Consider the following 23,431-nt stretch of genomic DNA (forward strand, 5'->3'; position numbering starts at 1 on the left):
ATTACACTCAGTGGTAGCCACGGCCCCAGATTTCTGCTCACGCTGTCCGTCAGAATCATGTCTGTGTATAGAGAATAAGGGCGAACTATCATATTTCCCCAGTGCACTCCTGATGATAGTAGTGCTTTGATATTTTCATTGGTTCTACTAGGTTGTATGTTAACTGGGACCTAGAAACGACGGAGAGGTTCTGTCCCCGCCGCAGCCACAGTGGTCCACGTCCCCACGACGACTACCACAGTCTACTTCACTTCTCGGCCGCCACCCCCCCCCCCCCCCCCCCCACCGAACCCAGGGTTATTGTGCGGTTCGGGCCCCGTTGGACAACCCTCCCTCCCTCTCCCCTTAAGGAAACGTCTCAACCAGACGAGTCTAACCACTAAGTTTGCGTGGTAGAGTAATGGTGGTGTACTCGTACGTGGAGAACTTGTTTGATCAGCAATCGCCGACATAGTGTAGCTCTGGCGGAATAAGGGGAACCAGCCCGCATTCGCCGAGGCAAATGGAAAACCGCCTGAAAACCATCCACAGACTGGCCGGCTCACGGGACGTCGACACACATCCGCCGCGCGGATTCGTGCCGGGGACCAGGCGCTCCTACCCGCACCGGAAAGCCGTGCATTAGACCGCTCAGATAACTGGGCGGTCTAGTTGGTTAGTAATATCCTTGTGGGCTCCCCGCAAAACCAGTCTGAACTTTACGGATTGTCTCTTTTCTCAAAGAATTGCTGAGCTTAGATTGCGATAGCGTGTTCCGATTTCACCTCCTTGTCCTCAGTTTCCCACAATAATCTTTGTGGAAAGCCTAATGAGGAATTAACTTCGGCGTCTTTGTCTTCAGCAGTCGCAGTACATGTTCCTTCCGTTCAGCTGTGTCCTTTATTTTTTTGTGTGTTATAGGTACCGCGATTAATTCTCTCTTTAAACGAACATTGATTAAATCTTTGTATGTCCATCCTAGAACCACATGTAAATTGGTAGGAATCCAATCTGACGTGCAGTCATATTGACAGTGGTTATGGTTGCCGATGAGATTGGATTCGTCCCAATTAACGTTGATCACGGAACCTGAAGATGGCGTAATAGAACACTGAAACGAGTTCCGCAAACATATTAAAAGCAAAAGAGGCGGCTGCGGGACTTTTTTGTGTTGCAGCCTTCACGTGCAATTTTCGGTTGACAATGACCTCTTCATGAGGAATCGCAGAATTACATGTCAGCCATTTGGCAGAGTGCGGTCTGCTACAGTGGGGACGGTGTGCCGTAGCAGCTCTGACGACCACTTCGGCGCGCCTGATTGCACGGTTCCTAATTGGGAGCCACGCACTACGCAGAGAATAAGTTGGCCTATGAGGGAAGTGTGAGAGTGGGGTACGGCGTGGCGCGGCGCGGGTTGGGGTGGGGTGGGGTGGGGTGGTGAGGATGAACGATGGACTCGTAAAGTGTCCGGGCTTGCGGCAGCCACCGCGAAGGATCGTGGCGGCGAGCCAGGCTGCAGAGTTATGCGCGAAAATTTGTTTCCTCCAGAGTTCGCGGAAAGTGATCACCTTCTCTTGTAGTTTCATCGAGCGAAGTAACAAATTATAAAGCAGATGTTCACCCCCGACACCCTTCACAAATTGGTATTAAGGAACGGCGGAATTTCAGTATCAATGACCTTTAACCGGGAAGGGCAGTACTCTGTTTAGCATTGGAAATATTTTAAAATAGAACATTTAAGTCCGTTTCGCACCTTGTTCTCCTCCTCCCTCCTCCTCCTCCCTCTCTTCCCTAAAGTCTACCCTCTTCATCACCACCCCTGTGTTCATCTGAGAGCAAAAATGTTTAGTATGCATGCCCATAAGCAACAGAGCCAGATGGAATAAATACCAGATTATTGCATTTCACTGACGCAACGTATGTTACATGTCATCTACTTAGGGCGATGCGGGTAGGGTATCTGTGGGTAGAACCTGGCTAAAATTTCCTCCAGATTCTAGAAAGACAACAGAAACAACATGATCAACTGTAGAGAAATTAGCCTCGCTATCTCTGGCCATAAAATCTACAGCACAATCTTAAATAATAGACTGCACACTACCACTGATATTTTTGTTAGAAGGACAAAGAAAAGGATAATCCAGCTGGTAGAGAAAAGGAAAGAATTAAACTTAGAGACCCACATAGCATTGGTAGATAATGAAAAAGCTTTTTACAGAATCTACAGGCACCTGCTGTGGCAGTAAGATGTTACAACTGACTTTTTAAAACGAGATAAAAATTATAATAGAAGATGGAAATGAGTTGTCTAAATAATTAGCAGCAGTATAGCTAGACAAGGACGTGGTCTGTCTCCAATAGTTTTTAAATATAGATGACCTAGTCAGGGTTCGGAAATAAAATATCACCTATGGGCTCAACATCATTAGATATAAATGGCTTCGTACTCCACTACACGCTAATGATCAAATAATAATCTACGAAAATGAAGCGAATATTGAAAGAGGCGTTTGTCATATTTATTAGTTGGCTTTTAAACACAAAATGAACATCTCCACTAATAATGTTATGGGATTTAAGGGAAATCCAGTATAAGATCTAAAATAGCAGTAAATAATGCAATACTGGAGCAGCTTGTCTGTGACATGTACGAAATTTTGACATTAAGCTCCTAAAATTTAATCCAATCCGTGGAAAAATTAGAAATACAAAACAAAAGAAAAAGCCACTATTGAGAGAGAAATGAAGTTTTACAAGGTCATGGCAGTATGCACTACGCTATGAGAGACTGAAACCTTTGTTCCCACACAAAAGGATCTGATCAGCGTCCATATTACAGGCATTAGATTTCCCCATAGTGTCGAAGGGTGCACGACAGAGTACCATTTCAGGACTGAAGATATTAGGTATTAATTTGTTAGTTTTTCACTACACAAGAAAATAAATATAAGGATAAACCAAAGGTGTGGATATGCAATTCTAAGAAGAATGTAACTTTATGCAACCAGTATGTGTGTAGCTACAACAAATATGCCTACGTTTATCACCGAAAATGGATTCGATCAGCAATCTGAGCTATCAGTAAACGGAATCTAACCTGCATAACTCTCTCTCTCTCTCTCTTTCTGTGTGTGTGTGTGTGTGTGTGTGTGTGTGTGTGTGTGTGTGTGTGTGTGTGTGTGTGTGTGTTTGTTGTATGAGTGTCAGTTTCACTGTCATTTAAGCCCTCAACAGAGCCTTACATGAAAAACTTGAAACTAACATTTGGATAAGCAATCTGACTGCGTATTTGAATATGAAAAATTACGGGAACAAATGAACCTGTAACAATGAATACCTAAGCTATCTGACTGCGTTTTTGAACAAGAATTTACAAGTGATGCAGAATCTGGCTTGTACAACGGAATTTACTGGACTAAAGTACATGACATGTTGTGGTGTGTCAGTGTCTCTGTTTTGACCCTAAGTTTTGCACTCACTTCTTTAGACGACTGCCTTTTTCCATGTGGTTTACTGCAATTTGCAGCAGCAGCTGCTCAGGCTTATTGTTACTAAGAATGAATTTAATAAAAAGGACTTTTATTGGGCCCTGTTAACTACTAAATAACTTGTGAGAAGGAATTTTTATTAAATTCATTCTTAGTAACAATAAGCTTTAGCTGCTGCTGCTGCATGTTGCTGCGAATTTCAGTAAACCACATGGAAAAAGGCAGTCATCTAAAGAGGTGAGTGCAAAACTTAGGGCCAAAACAGAGACACTGACACACCACAATATGTCATGCACTCAAGTCCAGTAAATTCCGTTGCACAAGTCAAATTCTGTACCACTTGTAAATTCTTGTTCAAAAACGCAGTCAGATATCCTCAAGTTAGTTCTAAGTTTTTCATGTAAAGATCTGTTGAGGGCTTAGACGACAGGGAACCGGGCAGTCATACAACACGCACACACGGTGTTATGCAAGTTAGATTCCGTTTACTGATAGCTCAGGTTGCTTATCGAGTTCAGTTTCAATTACGAACATAGGCATCTTGGCTGTAGCTACGTTACATATTGGTTGCATGTACATGACACTGTAGTTTGGTCGTTCAGCTAAGAGTTTCTATATTCCACATGGTTGGCGGTCAGTTCCCCATTACGTAGACAGAGCTGGACACATTTTATCAAACAGAATAGTTACCTTCACTTATAATTTAACAATTAGCGCACTAGGAGGGAAGCTAAGCCCTGTTCGAATCCTCACTTAGCGGTCGGTGGTCTGGTACATCGGTCAGCATGTACGTGGGTTTTAATTTAATTTCCATACTTCCATCGGGGAAGTTTCAGGCTGGTTCCCAACCTCCACTTCAGAATACATGTTAGGTCGTGCTGAAAAATAACTCTTAAGAAAAATGTCGATAGGTTGCGGTTCCGAGTTAATTAGCGCTGATGTTAGTCAATGAGGCAGTTGTCCACGAAAATTTAAGCGACCCGATAGAGACGGTGTCGCCGAACGTGTTCTTCGATGGGTTTCCTAAAATCGAACATGAGAGCTGAGCAGTCTTGTGCGCTATGAGCACAACCACATTAATTCTATCTGGTAGTTGAACTTGCCTGTGCAACGGCCTGATTATGCGACTTCAATTCTAATCACCTCGTAAACGGTGAAACATATCTAATTTTTTTCTTAACGATTATTTCTCAGCACAAACTACTTTGCAGCACCCTTACAACCTTTTAAGACTGTTTCTGACCACCATGTATATTGTTCACAAACAGCTAAATTGACACAGTGTACAGAACAATGTTTTCACGATTCACGGAGAGAAAAAACGGCTTCTAAGAATCAGGCCACAAAATTAATATGCTGAATTGTTGATGCAGTTCAGCAGAGTTGATCCACCATAGGCCCTGTCAATGTAAAAATAACTATTTCCGGTCTGTCTAAATCGGTAAGGCACTCTAATTCGTCTCTATTTGCAAGGAATTTTAACTGATTCATTTGGAGACTAATGACATGGACAAACGTTACAATGAACAAAAAATGTTAACTTTAAAATTATCGTATGTTACGTCTCTGAACTTCCCCATTGCTGGAACAACTTGCGTAAAACTACCTTGTCAAACTTCGCTGCGAAAACTATAAGGCCTGGTGGAAAATGGATCTTTGTTTTAACGAATTTGCATCTGTGGCACCCGATATAAAAAAAAACCTTACGAAAACACTTAAAATTTAAAGACAACATATTATTAGTAAATTTTATTGTATGTTAACCGTGAACCTAGAAACGACGGATAGGCTTCGTCCCCGCTACAGCCTCAGTGGTTCACAACCCCATGACGGCTACCGCAGTACACTTCACCCCTCCGCCACCCCAAACCGAACCCAGGGTTCTTGTGCGGTTCGGCCCCCGGTGGACACCCAGGGAACGTCTCACACCAGACAAGTATAACCTCTATGTTTGGACGGTAGAGTAATGGTGGTGTACGCGTACGTGGAGAACTTCTTTGCGCAGCAATCGCCGGCATAATGTAACTGAGGCGGAATAAGAGGAAACAGCCCACATAGGCCGAGGCATATGGAAAACCGCCTAAAAACCTTAGACAGACTGTTCGGTTCACCGGACCTCGACACAAGTGCGCCGGGCGGATTCGTACCGGGGACCAGGCGCTCCTTCCCAGTCCGGAAAGCCGTGCTTTAGACCGCACGGCCAACTGGACGGGCATTAGTAAATGACTTAAGATAAATTGGTTAAAGAGTAATGGACAACTTGTCGTTATTCAAGAAGTTACATTCAACACTTACAACGAAGATCCTGTTTTGGAATGCTTTAGAGGTGTACCAGAGAGGCTAGAGAGATAATTACACACTTGAATGTTCGGCTGAGTCTACAAAGGGGTGGCTGCAATGTCTAAGGCGGCTTGCAGCAACCAGCAGGCTCTCACACCACTCTCGTCGGAATTACACCCTCGCGACGCGTTAAGGTAGCATTGCTTTATCGCGGAAATCGTTGAGTGTCTCTTCCCTAGGTAATGAACAGTAAAACGGCAACGACGCTCTAGGCGGAAAGTGCCTGGATCAGAGTGCGATAATCTTTGCCATCTTCCGAATGTGCCATATAACTGCACCCGCTGACGACTGAAAGAGAAGAATGGGCGAAACGGCCGCGTCAGGGTTTCTTTTGACTTCAGTAACCGGTCCTCAGTAAGGATCTGCCGCCAATTATAGGGCTCCTGCCAGCTGCAGGAGCATAAAAAGCTTGTAACACATTCGTTCCTCAGAGGTTATCCGTCCTATCGCGGAGCCAGACGACACGATGTCTGAAGTTTTCTACATCGAAACGCCCCCTAGAAGAACAAACTCTTCGAATTTTTAGCAGATTCTTACGGTTGTCACCATTTTGGAGAAACTGCTACGGTCTCTCATGACGATTGTATAAGAGATCAAATACTGTGGTACTTTTCTGCGGTACGTTAGTAATGTGTCTATGATTGTCTCTTGATATTCTGATTTTTTTTTCCTTTTGGAGGAAATCCGCACATATATTTATGCAGACGTCTAAATCAAATTAATATTAAAAACTAAATGTCCTGGAATTCTGCTGTAACGAGGGGATCAACATTCCACAGGAATATTAATCTGATCTTAATCAATTTGGGCGTCTATCCTTGTTATTGGACATCATGTGACTACTCATGTGTATGTCTTGACTCTTAGCGAGGCGTGCCTCAATTGCGTCACAAGTGGACTTAGTAACACTTAGCTATATTTATTTATCTAACCTGATTCGATAGGGGTCATCAGGCACTCTCTTACGCCGGATGAGGGTTTTCCATAAACAGTAACTTTTTTACATCGTAGTTACCAAGGAAATAACAATTATAATACGACAAATGGTAGTAAAATTGAATGGCTGTACAGGCAATCTAAGTAAAAAGTACCGACTACGAACGAATTAAGTTAATACGGAGAATACTTCGACTCTTGCTGCTTCCAGTAGTACTAATTATGATAAAAATGATAGAGTCAGAAATCAAAAGCATTTATGGCAGTACTAAATAAGTATTTTCTGATATAGCGAGTTGTGAGGAAGGAAAAATTAAGGATACTACACCAGCTAAGAACGCTGATAAATGAAGAAGATCTAGTTGGAAAGAAGATTGCGAATGGGCGACATGTGCATACAGAGACAACGGTAGCCATTATTGTGGCTTCAGTAGATATGTCATTAAGTATGTTTCAAAACTGGAGGTGTCACTTAGTTCTGTGATGCAGCAAGGAAATTTATTCTAGGGCCAGGTTTCAGCTACGGAAGAGGACTTCGAGAAAGCGACTGATCGATGAAATGGGACATAGAGGATTTTGCTCTTATGGGGACGGGTGCTTCTACCACGTTGCTCAAACAAGAGTGTTAAGATCGAATAGACACATTAAAGACAGTGTACGTTCATAAGACAGTAGAGCAGGCTGAGGGTCTGGAAATCTCTGCACGCTGCAAGGATGGCTGTGCATATGATAATGAAGTGGGATCAAGTAATCGAAGATCACAAATATAACAAACACAGGCATTCAAAAACAGTTCCAGGCGCCATGAGTTTTCCTTAGAAAGGCCTTGAAGGATAACGTCGCTATAATCAATAATTGGAAATAAAAGTGTTGGTACAAATTTATTTTTCAGGTCAAGAAGGAAGAGGTTTTTTATCTGTGCTGATTGGAACCTATTACAAACTCGGTTTGTAGCTATATGATTTTGTGCATTTTCTTGTGCAATAATAAAGTTGATATAGGTAAGAAATTTGTATTTGTGTTTATGTATGCTTAAATTCTTACACAGATGTACTTTCTGGTTGCCTTGTAGTTCACATGAAAATCAATGTGTGATTTAAATCACCTTCTGATGTTGAGCTGCACGAGCAAGTAGCCTATTCTGTGGAGTCGGATGTCCAATTTATAAACCATGACGGTGAATATAAATGGGGTAGTTGCATGCTACTGTTTGTACTGTACGAAGTATTATGACTGCAGCTTACCAGCTCAGCCATCTATGGTCTGTCCATGAAAATGATTGTTACACAAAATATATAAGGAGCATTCAGATGAAAACCAAACACCCCCCGGTGGTACCGTGAAGTGTTCATTCTAAAGTACTCAGCAAATCTGTTAACACAGTTATCCCACTAGGAGACAAGACTATCAACTCCTGTTTCGTAGAAAGCTGCCGGAAGTTGACGAATCCACGCCGCACCCACTCGTGCACTTCCTTCAGATCACCAAAGCTCTCAAAATCACACGGTGGAACATCCTGACCGTTAGAAGGACGTTCACTGTTTCCCAACCAAATCGCTAAAGTACAGCCTTCGTCCAAGTGGTAATGTGGGTGGGGACGTTATCGTGAAACAGTACGATTCCGACCGAGAGCATTCATAGGCATTTTGACTTTTATTGCGCGTCGCAGTTTGTGCGCAGCGTTTTCGTGGCGCTGCGCAATGACTGTGGTTCGAGGAACTCGATGACCAGAGGGTACCAGTAATAGAGAGAGAAGGTCGTACTGCCCTTCGAAAACTTTCGTGTATAGCTTTGGATTTCTGTGGCGGGGGAGATTTTGGATGGTTCCTCTGTTGGATTTGCCATTTGCCCTCGAACTATCAGAATGCTGTCAGACGGGACCTCATCCTTTTGCAAGATAACCATCCCTCCCCCATCCCTCCCCCAATCTGCCAATAGGACGAAGTCTACGCCTCGGCGACTTGGTTGGGAAACACTGCAACATCCTCCATAATGTCTGGATCTCGTACAGTGTGATTTTCACCTTAAAATGAACAGAAGCGCTCTCGGCCGCAAGAAATCTTTAATTTTGGGGTTGCAGGTTTCGGTCAGTTTCTGACCTTCCTCAGACCTCATACCATGTTGATAGGTGGTTGTGGTGAACGGAGTAGAAGAAAGACACACATGGGCGTCGGTTTCAGTCGGATGAGGAAGTGCAAGAATGGGCGCCTTTGTGGATCCGTATATGAAACAAGAACTGATCGTCTCGTCTTCCAGAGGGATAAATGTCTTAAAGTGTGTGGTGATTATGTTTCATTGGAACCATTACATGGTCCCGTTGTGGAGGGTGATCGGTTTTCATTTGTCTGCCCCTCATACAACTCTGCCGTGAATTTAAAATTAGCGCTTGTCGTACTTCCTGTTCTTCCAGCGAGCCGTGTTTCTGCTGGAGCCCCTAGCATGCCGCAGGGGAGGAGAAAGTTGATCCGCCGGCCGCGGTGGTCTCGCGGTTCTAGGCGCGCAGTCCGGAACCGTGCTACTGCTACGGTCGCAGGTTCGAATCCTGCCTCGGGCATGGGTGTGTGCGATGTCCTTAGGTTAGTTAGGTTTAAGTAGTTCTAAGTTCTAGGGGACTAATGACCACAGCAGTTGAGTCCCATAGTGCTGAGAGCCATTTGAACCATTTTTTTGATTGATGAAGTTCCATTTAATTACAAATTGAAGATATTCTTGGGCTGTCTGTCTAGCAGCAACGTTCACGTTCATCTTTCGCTTTCGAAAATATTTTGCATCTTTATTATTAACTTCATAAAAATATCACCTATATTGATTATTCTCTATGTATTTGCTACAATGGTTGGAGAGACCAAAGACTGCAATGTTTCTTCCAGTGTCCGAAATCTTAACATGACTGCCAGTATATGTGATAAAGTAAAAATGGGTTACAAATGGTTCCATTGGCTCTGAGCACTATGGGACAACATCTGAGGTCATCAGTCCCCTACAACTTAGAACTACTTAAACCTAGCTAACCTAAGGATATCACACACATCCATGCCCCAGGCAGAATTCGAACTTGCGACCGTAGTGGTCCGGACTGAAGCGCTTAGAACCGCTCGTTCACACCGGCTGCAAAATGGATTCCTGACTGAAAGATTTTCTTCTTATGAAAGGGTGTATAAAATATATATACGTGTCTCTTGGTTTCGTTTTTGTATCTAGCCGGTAATCATATTTTTAATGATGGTGAGGAGTTTCAAAAAAAAAAAAAGTCTCCCGTCCAGTTCGAATGAAATTCCAATCATTAAATCTATGTGCTAAAGTACGTTGTTTCAGAGTGATGGCAGACAATGCAACTACACTATGGATATTACATATGCGCAAACTGACATTGGAGTCTACACCGTAAATATATTCAATTTAAAACCGGGAATCAGATGGAGATTCAATTGAGTTGAATTACTTCCACTAGCAATTGTCTCAAATAGTTGTACAGCATTGTATTGTGTTCCTCTACAGGCAATTTGCTGTTCAGGTCATCGGCGAGTCCAGATTGCTCTTCGTGATTTTCTCCGCTCTTATTCGACAATTTACACGGGTCAGTTTTCGTACAGAACGTGTGTGATTTTCACGCCGTATGCGACCAAGAACTATCGCTGGAGAGCGCCGCGTTCGTAAATCTCTATGAGGTGACGATTGCTTAACGATTTTGCCAGTCATATTCTGCACGGTACGACCATGTTTGCCAGCACGCTGAAGGTGCATTTGTTATCTCGAAATGAGAGGTTTGTAAATCCCGTCTGTATTCATTATGCTGTGAGCGTAGATAAGATTGTAGGTATATGGGTACAGAGACTTTCTTGATTGGTAGTATCATTGCTAGTAGTGATTATGAGGCTAGTAGTGGTTATGAGGCATAGTATTTCGATTTATTCTAGACGGATGAATGCCCATTTATTAAGTCGGAGGCGTAGTATTCTGATTTTATTGTTTGCACTAACCTGGTATTGACTGATGGCTATCTTTCACTTTGAGCATATTATCCTTTTGGAGCATTAGGCAGAATATTGTAAAATGTTTATCTTGTTATTTCCCCCAAATTTAGTAATACTGGGGCAATGGTAAGAGCAAACTGAGTCATTATTGCGTAGAAGAAATTTTAGTACATTCGTTGCCTTGTTCTAATGCCCAGTTATCCCGAACCTGTAAAAGGGCCGCATATTATAATTCAATTTGTTCAAATGTTCAAATGTGTGTGAATTCCTATGGGACCAAACTGCTAAGGTCATCGGTCCCTAGACTTACACTCTATTCTAACTGACTTACGCTAAAGACAACACACGCACCCTTGCCTGAGGGAGGACTCAAACCTCCTGCGGGAGTGGTCGCCCGCTTCGTGGCATGGCGCCTCTAACCGCGGGGCCACTCTGCGTGACTTCAAATTGTTAATATACTATTTTGTTACTGTAGAGGAAAACATTTTTGTTTGAGAAATATTCTTGCTCAAAGTAAGCCTACATAATGTGCGGCTCAAAACTTGAAACCTCCCTCCACCCAAATCCTATGCTACAGCAGTTAACGTGAAGAACATTTTACTATAAAATTGCTAATCATCCGAAACGATGTAATACGAAAAATATTAAAAAATGGGCCGCGCGGGATTAGCCGAGCGGTCTGAGTCGCTGCAGTCATGGACTGTACGGCTGGTCCCGCGGAGGTTCGAGTCTTCCCTCGGGCATGGGTGTGTGTGTGTGTTTAGCTTTAGGAAAATTTCTGTCAAGTAGTGTGTTAGCTTAGGGACTCATGACCTTAGCAGTTAAGTCCCATAAAATTTCACACACATGCATGTATTAAATGGATATAAATGATAGCTTTTGCAGGAAACTTATTTCTTTCAAGAAATTATCTGTGACACCTCCATCAAATGTTTCTCTCTGAATTTGTTTATATACGAGAGCGACGTAAAGTGAGAGGTTAAACACACTCTGAAATATAGTCGTCCATTAACCACGCTGGTAAATACTATTGCCTGTAGCTGCTTTTTATCTCTATTTGTATCTGTTAACGTCTCTCGCAATAACTACACAGGATATATTTGCCACAACTGCCTCTGAGGTTCGGTCGCCACAGCTTTAACCTCCAAATCCTCAAATGTTCCTCTTCACTGGAGAAATAGTATCCAACTGAATATGAATTTAGTTCGCTATTCCAGAAAATATGTTCTAGGGAGTCCATATGTAACGCAGTATTAAGTGTCGAGCTAAAGGCGTTTCATTTATTCAGTACAACGATTTAATTTCGAACGGCTCGCACGCTACAAATGAAAAATAAAAATTAGATCATTCGAGCGAAATAAAATTGCTTGTGCGGTATGTTACCACTCCTCTCACCCCGCCCCCCCCCAACCCACCCCACTCATATATACAGACACACACACACACACACACACACACAGACACTACTCTCTCGCCCGCTTTCGTCCCTTTTCCCCTCCCACCAATGCCGCTCCCTCGTAGACAGAAAGAGATGGTAGTCTGTGTGTGTGTCTGTGTGTGTGTGTGTGTGTGTGTGTGTGTGTGTGAGAGAGAGAGAGAGAGAGAGAGAGAGAGAGAGAGAGAGAGAGACTGGATGGTGGAGAGGGGGCAGAGAACCTAACATTTCATTTTATCACTTTAAATGAAGCTGAACTGAAACACCATGATGAACACGGTACTCCACGAAGAAGCCAGAGCGTGCTACGATTAGGTTTACGTCCATTAGGACTCAAGTAGCGATTATCATGTTCAGAGCCTTCGGTATTTTATTTGTCACGAACGTATTTATTCGTCCTCTTTTCTACGTGCACATTAGACTCAAGTGAAAATGTTTTGGAATATATTCATCAAGCACAGGATGTACTGAAAGCTATGTGGGAATCATGTTATTCTCAGAGATTCACTATGATTATGCTCAAATATTAATACTTAAATTTGTAATGTCATTATCCGAATAACTATGATGGTCATTTTGAAATTATGTTCATATCCATGCCAGTGGCAGGATTCGAACCTGGGACCGTAGTGGTCGCTCGATTACAGACTGCAGCGCCTAGAACCGCACGGCCACTCCGGCCGGCGTTGGATTAGTGGGGGTGGCCCAATTCACTGGTCTCTTATGTCCCCTGATATTACATCGATTGACTTCTTTCTGCGTGGGTACGTCAAGATCAGACACCACAGTACACATGTTAACCACACCAATGATTTAAAGATCCGAATCGATGCTGTCATTGCCACAACTGACGCGGAACAGAGGTTGAATACAGACTGCATGCGGTGCGTGCCACCAAAGGTGCACATGTTGACATTGATTGAATGGCAGAAAGCTTGGTGATGTAGTGTGTCATATACGCCAAATATGGAGTAAATATCTTAGTTTCGATGCAGTACCACATTGCAGTTGTAACGTATCTTTTGAGACACGCCGTAAATTAGAGATACATAACGCACGCCTTTAAATGAGTCTCGAAATCATGTACCAAAACGAGGCGTCTCAAATACTTCTCAAATCTATTTTACTTCTTTTCTGACAAACCTGTAAAAAATAATTAACCTTTTTATTTACTTACTTTTTCATCATGAAAGGAAGAATTCCAATTAATTTTTACGCCCAGAACTGTGAGGTCTTGAAGAGATGAACGTTTATGCTACTTGATTTACATAGGCAGCATCAGCTTAATATTGAAATTTTTCTTGAAATCGCTAGTTGTTTTTCAACTTTTACTTATTACTTTCAAGCATTTAATTTTTTTTACAAAACCTTACTCCACGCTGGTCCATTTGATATAACATTTGTGCGGTTTTGCTCTTCAATTACGAATAAAAAATCGGACAAAAATCCAGTGTGGAAATTGGAAGGAGTCACGTTTTCGCTCCGCTCAAATATTTGGATAAAATAATTAAATGAGCTATCGAAGATTTCCTCTCAAAATCAAAAAAATAATCGTGAGGCGACAATGTTGTACGATAGCTGAGTAAAATATGACTGCATGTACAAAATGACAACTGCATGTACAAAGAGCACTGTGAATGATTGAATCAGGGTATTATTGTGAGAAATACCGTTCAGTCAGTCCGAAGCTCAGTTGTGCTGGCCGTTGAAGGAGCAATGTCCGACTGAAATCTAAGAAAGTTTAAGGCGTGACGGGATGGCTTACTGCGCTGGACGGATTGGCGATACGTCTGACGTGCTAGGAGGAAATTATGAAGACCATATTGCCGTATTACGATACATACCCAAGAATGCGCTGAAAGAACTTTATCATTTCATGCCGTACAATGCTCGTAATTTAGCGATAGTAGCCACTATCCAGAGCAACCGTCCAATAGTTTGCGACAACACACAGGGTTTCGTCTTGTCTGACGTTGACTGATGCCTTCTGGAAGCTGGCTTCTACGTCCATAATCTTTTACGTCTATTGAAGCTGGCAGACATGAGAATCGCAACCGAGATGACGGACTGCGACATGAAGTTGGGAAACTGCAGACCCATTTTTGGGAGAAGAGTTGCTGAACCTTCTGTTGGGTCACCGTAATTCAGGGTTTCCTTTAAATGGGCTAGGATGAATGACAGGATTGTTCCTTTGGAAAAGATTAGCTCAATTCCTTCTATGACCTTGTCATATTCAAGCATACGCCGAGGATGAGGGATGTCAAACCTAAGGACCATGTTTCAAACCATTTTCAAGTCATCTTCATTTAGGTTTTCCCAAGTTTCTCTAACCTATTCAGACCTGGGAGATAGTTTTGAGAACGTTATTGCTGACTTGCTTCCCATTTCAACTGAGCGAAATGCCCATCTGAAAGGATCTTAATGTATTTGGGGCACTCCTGTTCTTAATGCTCATGCAAGAGACCATTCTAATAAAGAAAGAGAAAAATCGTCTGGCAAACTTTTATATTTTCTCAGGTTACTGATTTCGACTCATTCAAGAGGTTATCTACAGATCCAGTTGCCTGTCTACAATAGAGGTATAGGTTCTGTGCAAGAACGAAGGCAGCTTCAGTGAAAGAATTTCTGCTAATCTATTGAATGTCTCTCCTAAGATTCATCAGGCTCGTTTTCGTTTCTACAATGTGTATTTGTAATGATCCGAAATAGATACTGCTCATCACCTTATTCGTTCGACGCCCAGGGTCAATGGAATGCGTCAGTTTGCTTCTCGTTACAAACAAAGTAATCTGTAAAGTGTAATTTTATGTGCTCAATCGATAGTCTGGTCCCAAATTGGTCTAGTGAAATAAGCTTTATCGGTATATACAAACAGGGCGAGAAAAGTAGAAGAATAACCAGTACTCCAGCAACTATTAGCATACTACCCCTTGCTGTCGTACTCCAGCGGCTATTAGCATACTGACACTTGCTTTCTGCTACCGGCATGCAGCAGCGCTACTCAATCCCTGCTGGATTACAGGTTGTTCATCTTGTTTTACTGTCCCTGTGAGTACATAACGACATAACGAATATCATACTATAAATCGGCCACATAAAATTCCTCTTTAGGAATCACTTTGTTTGTAACAAATTTTTTATGCCCATCCACGACAATTTACATCAGGCAGAGCTACAATGTTCTATGTTCAAACGTGGAAAAAAAAGACAACAATATAAGTATAAGGTATTTATTATTTGCTTGCTTTATCTTAAGACATGCAGGGCAATTCTTTCTTTTCGTAATACAAACTTGAACATTATACTCATTTTCTTACATATGTGGATGCGTTTAAGGGACAACTATTCAAAAAAAGTACGTCTTTGTACTTAAACGAAGACTTTTGTGTTGGTTGATTTGGGGTAAGGGACAAAATAGCGAGGTCATCGGTCCCATAATATTAGGGAAGGATGCTGAAGGGAGTCAGCCAGGTACTTTCCGAAGGAACCATCTGGCATTTGCCTGAAGCCATTTAGGAAAATCATGGAAAACCTAAATCAGGATGGCCGGATGCGCGTTTGAACCGTCGTCCTGCCGAATGAGGGTCGATTGTGCTAACCATTGTGCCACCTTGCTCCGCGACGTCTCATGTAAATATTTGTCTCTGTCTCATGTAGTTTTTCGCTTAAGCTACAGCATATCATTCCACATTTTGCATGCCAGGAAATAAAACATGGAATATCCTTCATTCATACAGATTAGCGCTGTCATTCGATAAATGCGCAGCGATCTCAAAAAAGAAAACCAAATCGCAAATTCGTGGAGAAATATGAATATATGAAATTGCTTCCTCGTATCCACTTTGATACACAACAAATTAGCATACTGCTCCACTGACAGAAACCCAATTAATTCTGTATTTTGGTTACGCAAACAGAATAGTAAATAATGAAACGCACTGTGTATGCCGTCGAAGTATCACGGATTGTCGTGGGTAGTGTGTTCGATACGATTATCAGAAAAATTGTAATCCTGTAGGCTATCAATTTTTCCGCGCCTCCATGTACTGGGTGATCGCGTACAGCACTAAACGGGAACAAGTACTAGGTAGGTAGGTAGGTAGGTAGGTAGGTAGATACTGTAAGCGAAGAAGAATTACATGATCTGCTGAATGGAATGAACAGTGTAATGAATACAGTATGTGGATTGAGAATAAATCGAAGAAAGACGAAAGTGATGAGAAGTAGTAGAACTGAGAACAGCGAGAAACTTAACATCAGGATTGATGGTTACGAAGTAGATGAAGATAAGCAATTCTGCTTCCTAGGCAGCAAAAGGACTTATGACGGCCATAGCAAGGAGGACATTAAAAGCAGAATAGCACTGGAAAAAAGGGCATTCCTGGCCAAGAGAAGTCTACTAGAATCAAACATAGGCTTTAATTTAAGGAAGAAATTTCTGGGAATGTACGTTTGGAGCACAGCACTGTTTGGTAGTGAAACATGGACTGCCGGAAAACCGGAACAGAAGAGAATCAAAGCATCTGAAATGTGGTGCTACAGACGAGTGCTGAAATTAATTAGGTGGTGTATAAAGGTAAGGAATTAGGAGCTTTTGCACAGAATCGGACAGGAGAGGAATATGTGGAAAACACTGACAGGGAGAAGAGACAGGATGATAGGACATCTGTTAAGATATCAGGGAATGACTTTCATGGTACTAGAGGGAGTTGTAAAGGGTAGAAACTGTAGGGGAAGACAGAGATTGGAATACATTCAGCAAAAATTGAGGAAGTGATACTCTTAGTTGAAGAGGTTGGCACAAGAGAGTAACTCGTGGCGGGATGCATCATACCAGTCACAAGACTGATGGCTTTTAAGAAAGGTAGGTAGGTAGGTAGGTAGGTAGGCAGGCAGGCAGGCTTGCAGGAGGCATATAGGCAGGTAGGCTCGGATAGTCGCATCCGCTCCGTCTTGTTCCTCAGAGTGTGGCAAGTGGCCTTCCAGTTTCAGCCGAACCACGCGAGTTGGAAGAAGCAATGGAAGGTAGTCTGAGAAAACTGTTGTGCCGTTTAGCATTTGAGGCATGTTGAACTACGTACATCTTTCATGCTGTGCATTAGTGAGCGAGCTGGTAACCACCCCCATGACATAGTGTCTATGTTCCAAGTCTTCGACTGGTAGGGCAGTCTTATTTTTGTTCGAATGGTCAAAATTTATGTCGTCAAGCTGTACTTTGAGCATGCGGTGGAGCACTCTTAGCCAAGCACGTTGTTCGGCTCAGAGTTTGAAGTTCGAGAGGACCATGTGGCCTGGCAGACACTCTTCTCTTGGTCGCTGCATGAAGCTGTTAACGATGTACCACCTTCTGACAATCACTAAAGTTCAAACATGTGTTTATCTGTTATTGGCGTGGGCATTTATAAGATGCAGTGTCCTGAATTACTGGTGACATTGTTGCTTGCTTGCGCTGCATTGGAGTAATGCAATTTTAAATGACATTTCAGTTGCATCTATTTTTGCATGTATCCATGCGAGCTAGGTTAGGTCTTTATTCGTATTATGGACTGCGTGAATGTGAGAGTGTTAGTATCTGTTTTCCACCGAGTCATCCGATGAGATAGGTCGTCTTTCACATTTCTTTCCCAGAAAAACTAAGCAACAGTATTTTATTTTGTTATTTTTGTTGTCGAGCCCTGGATTCGAGAATTATATTGGACTGATTATTAAGCTCCGTTGCCGTTCCTCTGCTCTCAGGAAGAATATTTCATTTTTAATAAATTCTTTGAGAAGTTGAGCCCACGCTTCTGTAACCACCAGACCGAACCCCTCTCAACTAAAATCCTATGCTACACGTGGAAATGTTACACATGGAAATGTTACACATGGAAATGTTACACATGGAAATGTAGCAATTATTAAACGCAAAACTGAATATCCAGCCACTTATTATCAAACGATCGAGGTTGTATTAAACGAAATGTGTGATTGAACGACAGGACAATAAGGCGCAAACTATTGAAAATAGTCCACTGTGACTAACGTACTAGTTACAAATTATGTTTCATGAGTGAATACACGTGTATCTTTACCAGGTACTTTTCATCGTCATTATTTATATACTTTCAGAACCTATCATTAATGAAACAGTTACAGGAATGAACATAATGCTGGTGGTTGCAGCAAGGAGACGAAAACCGCCGAGGGGAAAGCAGATAAGGGTGCACGGTTGTTAAACATTCTGATCCATGTGCTCGCATGTGCTTCTGTGCTCAAGATATCTGTGTTTTGAAGTAAGCAAGATCATCACTTGTACCCCGTATCCCTTCATCGAGGCTGCCTGTATGCTCTGGTAGCTACCATTGTAAAATGCAAAATAGTACAACAATTTCCCCCAAGTTTCTTTGGAGTCTCCTGTTGTGGCTAGCACAGAAATACAGCCTGCCAAATTTCGAATGATCGGCCGGACAGTTATCTATGCTTACCTTGCCATTATTTTCTAGTCAGCATCTACATGACTACAGTTTACGCTTAAACGCTGCTTGAAAAACGAACACACAAATCTCTCCGTGTGAGCTGTCATTTCTCTTATTTTATTACGACGACAATTTACGACTGTATATTGAATTTTCCTGAAAGTGTCTCCCCGCATCGAAAACCGTTTTTCTTTAATGACTGCCACCCCAACTTGCCTGTCATATCCTTGGCACTCTCTCCCTTATTTCGCAATAGTAAAAAAAAGCAGCCCTATTTGAACTCTTTCGATGACCTCCGCCAACCCTATCTGTTAATGATCCCACACCGCACATCAATAGCAGAAGACGGATTAGAGTAATGTAGATGGTATCTTTAGTGGGTTTGTTAAATCTTCGAAGTGTTCTAACAATAAAACGCAGTCTTTGGTTCGCCTTCCCGCTAACATTATCGACGTGATCGTTCCAATTTAAGTTCATCGTCATGTTTAAAATCGATAGCTTTAAGATTTGTATGATTTAGCGCGCAATCCGAAATGTAACGGATTCCGTTCACTACTCACGTGAATGACCTATCACTATTCATTACTTTGAAAAGAAATTGCAACTTTTCACGCAGAACATATATTTTACAAATGATTTTGATTTTATGATGGACTTAATAGTTGGTTACTGACAGCATGGTCTGCACTTTAATCGTAAGCGAAAAGCTATTTGTGATAGAATTCAAAGTGCATTCAGAAACAGATCCTCTCCAGGAGCTACCGGGATGTCTACAGACCGCCGCGTCATCCTCTGCCTTGCAATATCATGCGGTTGCCGTGTGGAGGGGGATGTAGCCAACACACCGGTCTCTAGGCCACGTAACGTGTATCCACAGGACATGTGGCCTGTAGTCGAGGAAGTGTCATGATGATCTCTCCATTGGCAAAAGATTCCGGAATAGTCCCCCATTCGGATCTCCGGGATGGGACTGCCAAGGGGGAGGTTACCATGAGAAAAAGATTGAATAATCAACGAAAGGATAATGCTCTACGAATCGGGGCGTGGAGGTTAGAAGCTTGAACGTGGTAGGAAAACTAGAAAATCTGAAAAGGGAAATGCAAAGGCTCAATCTTGATATAGTTGGGGTCAGTGAAGTGAAGTTGAAGGAAGACAAGGATTTCTGGTCAGATGAGTATCGGGTAATATCAACAGCAGCAGAAAATGGTATAACAGGGTTAGGATTCGTTATGAATAGGAAGGTAGGGCAGAGGGTGTGTTACTGTGAACAGTTGAGTGACCGGGTTGTTCTAATCAGAATCGACAGCAGACCAACACCGATAACGATAGTTCAGGTATACATGCCGACGTCGCAAACTGAAGATGAACAGATAGAGAAAGTGTATGAGGATATTGAAAGGGTAATGCAGTATGTAAAGGGGGACGAAAATATAATAGTGATGGGCGACTGGATTGCAGTTGTAGGAGAAGGAGTAGAAGAAAAGGTTACAGGAGAGTATGGGCTTAGGACAAGGAATGAAAGAGGAGAAAGACTAATTGAGTTCTGTAACAAGTTTCAGCTAGTAATAGCGAATACCCTGTTCAAGAATCACAAGAGGAGGAGGTATACTTGGAAAAGGCCGGGAGATACGGGAAGATTTCAATTAGATTACATCATGGTCAGACAGAGATTCCGAAATCAGATACTGGATTGTAAGGCGTACCCAGAAGCAGATATAGACTCAGATCACAATATAGTAGTGATGAAGAGTAGGCTAAAGTTCAAGACCTTAGTCAGGAAGAATCAATACGCTAAGAAGTGGGATACGGAAGTTCTGAAGAATGACGAGATACGTTTGAAGTTCTCTAACGCTATAGATACAGTAATAAGGAATATTGCAGTAGGCAACACAGTTGAAGAGGAATGGACGTATCTAAAAAGGGCCATCACAGCAGTTGGGAAGGAAAACATAGGTACAAAGAAGGTAGCTGCGAAGCTACCATGGGTAAAAGAAGAAATACTTCAGTTGATTGATGAAAGAAGGAAGTACAAAGATGTTCCGGGAAAATCAGGAATACAGAAATACAAGTCGCTGAGGAATGAAATAAATAGGAGGTGAAGGGAAGCTAAGAAAAAATGGTTGCAGGAAAAATGTGAAGACATCTAAAGAGATATGATTGTCGGAAGGACAGACTCAGCATACAGGAAAGTCAAAACAACCTTTGGTGACATTAAAAGCAACGGTGGTGACATTAAGAGTGCAACGGGAATTCCACTGTTAAATGCAGACGAGAGAGCAGATAGGTGGAAAGAATACATTGAAAGCCTCTATGAGGGTGAAGAATTGTCTGATGTGATAGAAGAAGAAACAGGAGTCGATTTAGAAGAGATAGGGGATCCATTATTAGAATCGGAATTTAAAAGAGCTTTGGAGGACTTACGGTCAAATAAGGCAGAAGGGATAGATAACATTACATCAGAATTTCTAAAATCATTAGGGGAAGTAGCAAACAAAACGACTATTCACGTTGGTGTGTAGAATATATGAGTCTGACGACATACCATCTGACTTTCGGAAAAGCATCATCCACACAATTCCAAAGGCGGCAAGAGCTGACAAGTGTGAGAATTATCGCACAATCAGCCTAACAGCACACGCATCGAAGCTGCTTACAAGAATAATATACAGAAGAATGGAAAAGAAAATTGAGAATGCGCTAGGTGACGATCAGTTTGGCTTTAGGAAAAGTAAAGGTACGAGGGAGGCAATTCTGACGTTACGGCTAATAATGGAAGCAAGGCTAAAGAAAAATCAAGACACGTTCATAGGATTTGTCGACCTGGGAAAAGCGTTCGACAATATAAAATGGTGCAAGCTGTTCAAGATTCTGAAAAAGTAGGGGTAAGTTATAGGGAGAGACGGGTCATATACAATATTTACAACAAACAAGAGGGAATAATAAGAGTGGACGATCAAGAACGAAGTGCTCGTATTAAGAAGGGTGTAAGACAAGGCTGTAGCCTTACGCCCCTACTCTTCAATCTGTACATCGAGGAAGCAATGATGGAAATAAAAGAAAGGTTCAGGAGTGGAATTAAAATACAAGGTGAAAGGATATCAATGATACGATTCGCTGATGACACTGCTATCCTGAGTGAAAGTGAAGAAGAATTAAACGATCTGCTGAACGGAATGAACAGTCTAATGAGTACACAGTATGGTTTGAGAGTAAATCGGAGAAAGACGAAGGCAATGAGAAGTAGTAGAAATGAGAACAGCGAGAAACTTAACATCAGGATTGATGGTCACGAAGTCAGTAAAGTAAGGAATTCTGCTACCTAGGCAGTAAAATAACCAATGACGGACGGAGCAAGGAGGACATCAAAAGCAGACTCGCTATGGCAAAAAAGGCATTTCTGGCCAAGAGAAGTCTACTAATATCAAATACCGGCCTTAATTTGAGGAAGAAATTTCTGAGGATGTACATCTGGAGTACAGCATTGTGTGGTAGTGAAATATTGCTTCGAACGTCTTCGTGTCGGGACACCTTCGTTCTGGAAATCTGTCTCGATACAAACGTACCGCACCACGGCTATTGCCCCGTGCTAATCCATACATCAAATTGACATCTGCCATCTCCGCATTTGTAATTATTGCACCGACTGCAAAACGACGTTCGTGATGAACACTAACCTGTTGATGCTACGTGCTGATGTGATTGATGCTAATACCGTAGAGCAATGAGTCGCATGTCACCACAAGCTATGAAGTCAACATTACCTTCCTTCAATTGGGCCAACTGGTGGCGAATCGAGGAAGTACAGTACATACTGACGAAACTAAAATGAGCTCTAACATGGAAATTAAGCATTTCCGGACACATGTCCACATAACATCTTTTCTTTATTTGAGTGTGGGGAATGTTTGCTGAAAGTTTAACCGTACCTTTTTGTGCGTGCTCAGTACTTTGTAACCTCCAAGGCGCTAGGGGGGTGGGGGGCTTGCAGGAGATCATTCTAGGTGCAGGATGTAAGGCACAAAGGGCACTCAAGCATGTGGCATGTGGTACGCCCTTGTCCACAACCACTGTACGTGTCTTCATGTTGTATCTGGGTCGTCCAACTACTGATCGTAATCTGTTTAATGATCTTCACACCAGCCAGCTTTCATCGTGTCCAGGTGATAGTTTCTTAGCTTCTGGCATCCATCCGCGTAGGTGAGGTGTCGACTTCATCCATAACTCCAGCCTTGCCTTCTCTGGTGAAGCGGTGAGCTTCTCGGATGTCTTCAGGAAGCTCTTTCGCGAGCTCAGCCGTTAGTGTGATGAATTATGTCCGTTCAGTGGATGGACACTGTTATGTTCCACTTTCAGTCCCTCCTTGTTGGCAGCCACTGTTCTGCGTACCCATGGTGGCGCTATTCCAGCCAGGTAGTAGAGCTTAACGGTGGGGGAAGGTCCTAAGCAACCTGTGACCAACCTGCAGGTTTCGTTGAGAGCAGTGTCTACTTGCCTGGCATGAGATGACCTGTACCAGACGGGGAAAGCATATTCGGCAGTAGAAAATCACAGTGCCATTGCACAAGAGCGAACAGTTTGTGGATGTGAGTCCCACATTTCCGCCGCTAGATTGCGGATTAGGTTGTTTCGAATGGATATTTTCATTTAGGTGTTCTAGCAGCGGGTTTTGAATGTCAGTGTTCTATCGAGAGTGACTCCCAAGTATTTAGGCACATGATGTTGCTGCATTTGGATGCCTGTCCATTCCACGTGTAGCTCACGGTTCGCTTCCTTGTTCCTTAGGTGAAAGGCACACACTTGTGTCTTCGAAGGGTTTGGTCTGAG

This window comes from Schistocerca gregaria, chromosome 6, assembly GCF_023897955.1.
Source record: "Schistocerca gregaria isolate iqSchGreg1 chromosome 6, iqSchGreg1.2, whole genome shotgun sequence".
NCBI classification, from domain to species: Eukaryota; Metazoa; Arthropoda; class Insecta; order Orthoptera; family Acrididae; genus Schistocerca; species Schistocerca gregaria.